General features: G+C 47.3%; 1 protein-coding gene across 1 annotated transcript in view; it reads left to right on the top strand.

The window, feature by feature from the left end:
* Window positions 1–395: 395 nt before the first annotated feature.
* IL2RB (interleukin 2 receptor subunit beta) overlaps window positions 396–6,111 on the top strand; it is a 29,127-nt gene continuing 23,411 nt past the window's right edge. The window contains exon 1 of the mRNA XM_043968382.1: window positions 396–520. The gene's annotated coding sequence lies outside the window, so the exon portion shown is untranslated. The remainder of the gene's footprint in view (window positions 521–6,111) is intronic.

The raw sequence follows: 6,111 nt of genomic DNA, 5'->3' as shown, positions 1-6,111 counted from the left end.
AGAGGCACACACCAGTCTCTCCTCTTCCATGCAGAATGGGGCATGTGTGTACATATGAATGTGGGGTGTTTGTTCAGGCTGTGGGAGTGGGGGTGGGGGGTGGGAGATCTCTATCTGGTACCTGGTTGCTCTGTTCAGAGTTTCAGACTTAGCCTAATTTCCACCCACCTCTGTCCCCCTCCCCCAGTCACCACAGGAAGTGGGCTGAGCCTGGGGGATTTTTAGTCTCTGCCCAGCTAGCTGCCTTTTCATACTTTGAGGCTCTGGGCCAGGCCAGTGCATGGAGCACTTAGGGCAGAGTGGCAGGGGACTAAGAAGATCCTGCTTTCCCCCTCAGGCCACCTAAGGGACAGTGACCTATGGTTTCTGGGAATCCCTTCTCATCCTAAGAAATCCCTGACTCAAAGAGTGTTTGCCCCCTCTGGTGGCCCTAGTAGGGGCTGTGCCCCTGAAAGAGGCAGCAGAGGGGGCAGCTTCTGATGCAGAAGGTAACAGAGCCTGGAGAGTTGAGTTAGAGGAGGTAAGTCTGGGGCCGGCAACCTTCTCAAAGAGGAGGAGGAGATGTGGAAGAGGAGAGGTGGGGACTGGATGATGGGGATAAACATGGGGGAAGAAATAACGGACCTTGTGAAAGGGGGGAGAAGTAGATGGGAGGGATGGGGAAAGAAATGCCCAGGGACCCAGGTCACTGTGGTGGGACAATAGCATTAGAATTGGAAACAAGACCTGCATTCAAATCTTGCCTCTAATACAACTTAGGACAAGTTCTTCTACCACTCTGGGCCTCGGTTTCCTTCTCTGTCAATATATAGGATTTGAAATAGACAGTAATGTTTGGATTTGAGTCCGTTTTAGAAAGGCCATTGGGATGCTGGCAAAAGCCTTGATTCTGGAATTAGAGATCCTGGGTTGGCCTCTGAAGTGCCTTCCAGTTCTCTTACAAGTTAGAGAGTAGACAAGGGTGGTAATGACAAGGATGGAGCTCCTACCATTTGAGGATGGGTTGGAAGAACTGAAATGCTGATTCTGAAGAGAAGGTTCAGGTGCGAGACTGAGGGGTTATGTGAACTGCCTTCAAGTCTCTGGAGGGCTGGCTATCATGTGCAAGATGGGTTCAGTTGGTTCTGTTTGGCTACAGAGAGCAGAATTAGAAGGAGTGGGTGCAAGATGCAAAGGGGGAGATTTTGGCTTCCATTAGGAAGCTTCCTAACCATGACAGCTGGACCACAGTGCAATGGGTGGCCAGGAGAGGTGATGGGTTGAATGGGTGATGGGTGAATGTCTCATTGGACATTTATCTTTGAGCAGAGATGGAAGGACTGACCACCCAGCAGGTGTGTTGTAAAGGGGATTCTTGGTCAGAGATGGGTTGCACTGGATGGCTTCTGAGCTCTGAGATCCTGTGATGCTGCAATCTCTTAAGATGCCATTCCCCAGCTTGAAATTAGTGGGTTTATATTCTCTGTTCCTTTGGGTGAGGGACCTTTGAAGTAAGTGGGATGGGGAAGGTGGGAAGTATGGACATGGATGGAACAGGGGGGAAAGAGGGCTATGGTGGAGAATAATAATGGGGATGTTGTGTTGGGCCATGAGAAAAGGGAGGGGCTGCTTGGGGATGCTTCCCAGCTAAGGAGGGGGTGGATGGCAGGCACATATACCAGCAGTTTCATTCTGACACATCTTTCCCAGCAGTAAGACAGATCTGGGGCCCATGGGCGAAAAGATTACCATCCACTGTTTCTTGGGGGACAGCCAGGCAGGGAAGTGGTGAGGTTCCTCCAGTTTTATCCCCCTAGATTGCCTTCCTTGTGCCCTAAGACCTGCCTTTCCCTTCCTCCTTAGAAGAATGGGGAAGGATCCTAGGTTCCCTTTCTGAGCTTGTGACCACTGAGTTGTCAGGGGATGAGGAAGCAGAGGGATTGTGTCTGCCCTTGTGTCTCATCACATGAGATCAAAGTGTATCTCTATGACTCAAGATTCCCCCACTCCTAAGCCTCCTGCCCTACGCCCTGTAGAAGGCTGGGGGTCAGGTTATCATAGAATACCACAGTGATAATGGAGTCCATCTCTCTCATTTTCAAAGTAGGAAACTGTGCCCCAAAGAGGGGATGTGATTCGTTTAAGGTCACACAGCTAGTAATTATGAGAGCTAGAACTGGGGCTGTGATCTCCTTATGAGTCAGCTTTGCAGCGGAGCCTCTCCAAAGCTAGTGCCTTCCTTGGCCACAGGAAGAATGTCCAGGGCAAGGGGGGTGTGATATTCCCACTGAGCTGTGCCCCAGGCAGCCCCCACCTGGAGTATGTCCTCTGTCACCAACAAGCTTGAGCCCTCCCAAGGGAGGTTTGTGACACATTCATATGAATTGCTTAAAGGAACTAACCCTTATGATGAGAAGGTTTGTGAAGGGGAAGAGGAGACCAGGAGAGCTGTCTTCCCATATCTGAAGGGTCGTCACCCTACTTGACTCCAGAGGACAAAACTAGGAGAAAGGGACCAAGAGACAGCCTGAGGGATGTTGTAGATGGCATTCCCGGGCATGTAAATCTGATGTTTTCCCATGGTACCTCAATGCCTCCCTCCACTCAGCTGCCAGGGGCAGGAAGAATTAGTGCCAGCTTCAAAGGGAGAGAAGACTGATGGGGGTGGGGAGGGTAAATATCTAGTCTGAAACTCATTCCCCCACTTTAGGACCTGGGGAGGCAAGGAGCAAGACATGTCTCTTCTGTGTGCTTCAGGGTTCACATCTGTAAATTTAAAAAAAAGGAGTTGGATCCATTATCTTCTAAGGTTCTCTGTAGTTCTAGATCAATTAATTGGTCTCCTTATTGGACAAAATAAACTCTGTTCTTCAGAGAATCTCTAACGTCCCATCCAACTTGCAGGGGCGGGGAGGGGGGGGGATCACAGACAGGAAGATTTAACCTCAATGCAATGCAGAATAGCCTAACACTGGAATCCACTGCCTTGGGGAGGAGTCTTCATGCAAAGGTTGTTCATGAAAGGGATGACTTCAAGGGAGATTGTGTGCTGGGAATGAAGTTGGATCGCTGGGATTCCTCCTGGGTTGAAGACCCTGGGATTTCATAGACCTAAGCCAAGGAGAAATGGGTACAGCTTGCCCAAAGTCTCCCACTGAATTAAGAGCAGATTGGGAGCCCAGTTAATCACCCAACAACATCAGGCTCTAATCAGGGTGCCAGGTCTTTAGAAAAGATATTGATTGACAAGCTGGAGCACGTCCTGAAGAGATGGCGCTCCATCTCAACTATGTTGAACCATGGGCTCGTTGCAATTTCCTGCTTTTGAGTCTCCACACAAAAGTTCTGTGTTGTTGCTGTTGTTGTGGAGCTGTTTCAGTCCCATCTGATTCTTCATGACTCTATTTGTGGTTTTCTTGGCAAAGATACTGGAGCAGTTTGCTCTTTCCTTCTCCAGCTCATTTTACAGATGATGAAGCTGAGGCAAACAGGGTTAAGTGACTTGCCCAGTTTCACACAGCTAGTAAGTGTCTGAAGTCTGATTTGAACTTGGGTCCTTCTGATGTCAGGGCCGGTACTCTATCCACTGTATCACATGGCTGCCCCATCTTCGTATCTTTAGGACCTATCAGAATAACCTGGACACAGGAGGTGCTTAATAAATGCTTGTCAATGGCTTGATTAATGAAGGGGAGCTGCATGAAATGTCAGGAAAGGTCTGCAGGAGTCAGATTGTGCAGGTATTTAAATGGAGGCTGAGCTATTCATATTTCATCTTCACTACCATAGGGAGCCATAGCAGCTTCTAAAGCAGGGGTATGACATGATGAGACCTCTATTTGAGAAGATTCATTCTGGTCGCTGTTTGGAGTTTGACTGGAAAGAGAAGAGAGATGATTTAAGGAGATAGAGTAAGAGGGACCAATCCAGGTGAGAGGTGATGAAGGCAAGAGATCAGGTGGTGGCCAGCTGAGTGGAGAGAAGGGGAAAGATGTCATGAGGATCCAACTGGTGAGCTGGCAATGGAGTGGGAGAATGAAGGAGAGATGAGGAATCAATTAACAAAAATGTGCCTGCCATATGCCAGATACTGTGTTGCAATACAAAGACAAAAACAAAACAGTCCCTGACCTCAGAGAGCTTGAGTTGGGAAGACAACATGTGATTAAGGAGCTTATAGGATACAAACCCAAGCTCACTTTTTTGTGCATGGGCTGGGGGAACCAACGGCTAACAAGGGATCAAGGAAGACTCCTGTTTGGAGAATGGTGCTTGAGAAGAGTTTTGAAGAAGCAAGGGATTTTAAGAGATTCATGTCAGAAGGGGGAAGGGGACAAGCATTTATTAAGCACATACTGTGTGCCAGGCACCCTCTCAAATGCTTTACACAATGACCCTGGGAAGCAGATGCTGTTATTTTCCCCATTTTACAGATGAGGAAACTGAGGCAGACGGCGACTATATGACCTACCCAGCATCAAACAGTAAGTTCCTGAGGCAGAATTCTAACTTAGGTCTTCCTGACTCCAGACCCGGCGCTCTACCCACCATGCAACCTAATTGCATTCTGGAGGTAGGGTGGGGAAGCAGTGGGGGGAGTGAGAAAACCAATACAATGTCATGGAGATGAGAGATGGTATCTTGTGTGAGGAACAGCAAAGCCAGAGGGGCCTTGGGACAGTGTGAAAAGAGGAGCAATATACAAAATAAAGTTGAAACTGAGTTGAGGTCAGGTTGTGTTGGACTTTAAAGGCCCATATCTTTAAAAAGCTCTTATCTGGGGGGCAGCTAGGTGGCACAGTGGATAAAGCACTGGCTCTGGATTCAGGAGGACCTAAGTTAAAATCCGGCCTCAGTCACTTGACACTAGCTATGTGACCCTGGGCAAGTCACTTAACCCTCATTGCTCTGCCCCGCCCCCCCCCAAGCAACCTATATCTGATCTTAGGGGCAACAGGGAGCCTTTGGAATTTAGTGAGTTTGGGAATCAGGTAGTATGCTCTGCCCTTGAGGAAAATCACTTTGATAGCTCTGTGGACAAAAAGTTGTTGAGGGAAGAAACTGAAGACAGGGAGAACAATTCAGAGTCTATTGTAGTAGCCCTGGTGAGAGAGGATGAGGACCTGAATGAGGATGGTGGTGGTTTTAGATAACACCAACACCACCACCACCACCAACAACCACTAGCATTCATACTGCACCTTAAAGTCTGCAAATTGTCTCATTTGATAAAAAGAAAGGGACAGATTCAAGAACCATTGTTGAGATAGAAATGCCACAGGGAGTTGGGAAGACCTTGGTTCAGATCCTGTATCAGGCATTAGAATGTAAGCTCCCTGAGGGCAGGAACTAGTTTTGTCTTTCATTATATTCCCACTATTTGGAGCAGTGCTTGACTCTTAATAAATGCTTCTTTATTAGGTGACCATATGGAAATATCTAGGATGTGATTTGTAACATAAGACTGGGTTTCTGGAGAGATTGTGAGTGATGATATATAGATTTAGGAGTCATTATTAAGACAGTATTTCATGGGATCATAGTTTGAGAGTTGGAAGGGACTTTAGAACCAGTAGGAACAACTCCATAATTTTCTCCAGAAAGAGATTATAACCAGCAGAGCTGAAAAGTTCACTTGTAGTGAACTGAAAAGTTCAGTTGTAGAAAGAAAAGAAGAAGTTCCAAGATAGTGTTGGGATGTACCCACACTTCAGGTTTAGGATGCAGTCAGTTATCTCCTTCAAAGAACTATTAGGAGGAGGAGAACCAAGACAGAGAGCTCTGTCACAAAATTTAAAGGCAAAGACAATTCCCTAAACAAGGGAGAAGTCGACAAGTAAAAAAAATAAATAAATACCTGAGGAGAGGTCAAGAAAATTGAGGACTGAGGTTACCAGGGCACCACTGGTAACCTTGGAGAGAGTAGTGTTGGGGATCATAAGACCCACTGCAAAAGGATGGGAAATAAGTGGGAAGTCTGGAAATGTAGGCAATGAGAGGAAAGTTTTCTCTAGAAGTTTATTGGTGAGAAGGAAGAGGCATATGAGAGGATAGGTCCAGTGGATGGCTGGGTTGAGTGAAACTTGTCCTAGAGATGGGAAGGAGGCAGCAGAAAAAGAGCCAGGGAAGATG

This window comes from Dromiciops gliroides, chromosome 5, assembly GCF_019393635.1.
Source record: "Dromiciops gliroides isolate mDroGli1 chromosome 5, mDroGli1.pri, whole genome shotgun sequence".
Classification (NCBI taxonomy): Eukaryota; Metazoa; Chordata; class Mammalia; order Microbiotheria; family Microbiotheriidae; genus Dromiciops; species Dromiciops gliroides.
Note: the sequence above shows the minus strand (reverse complement) of the source record. Positions and strands in the feature narration are given on the sequence as shown.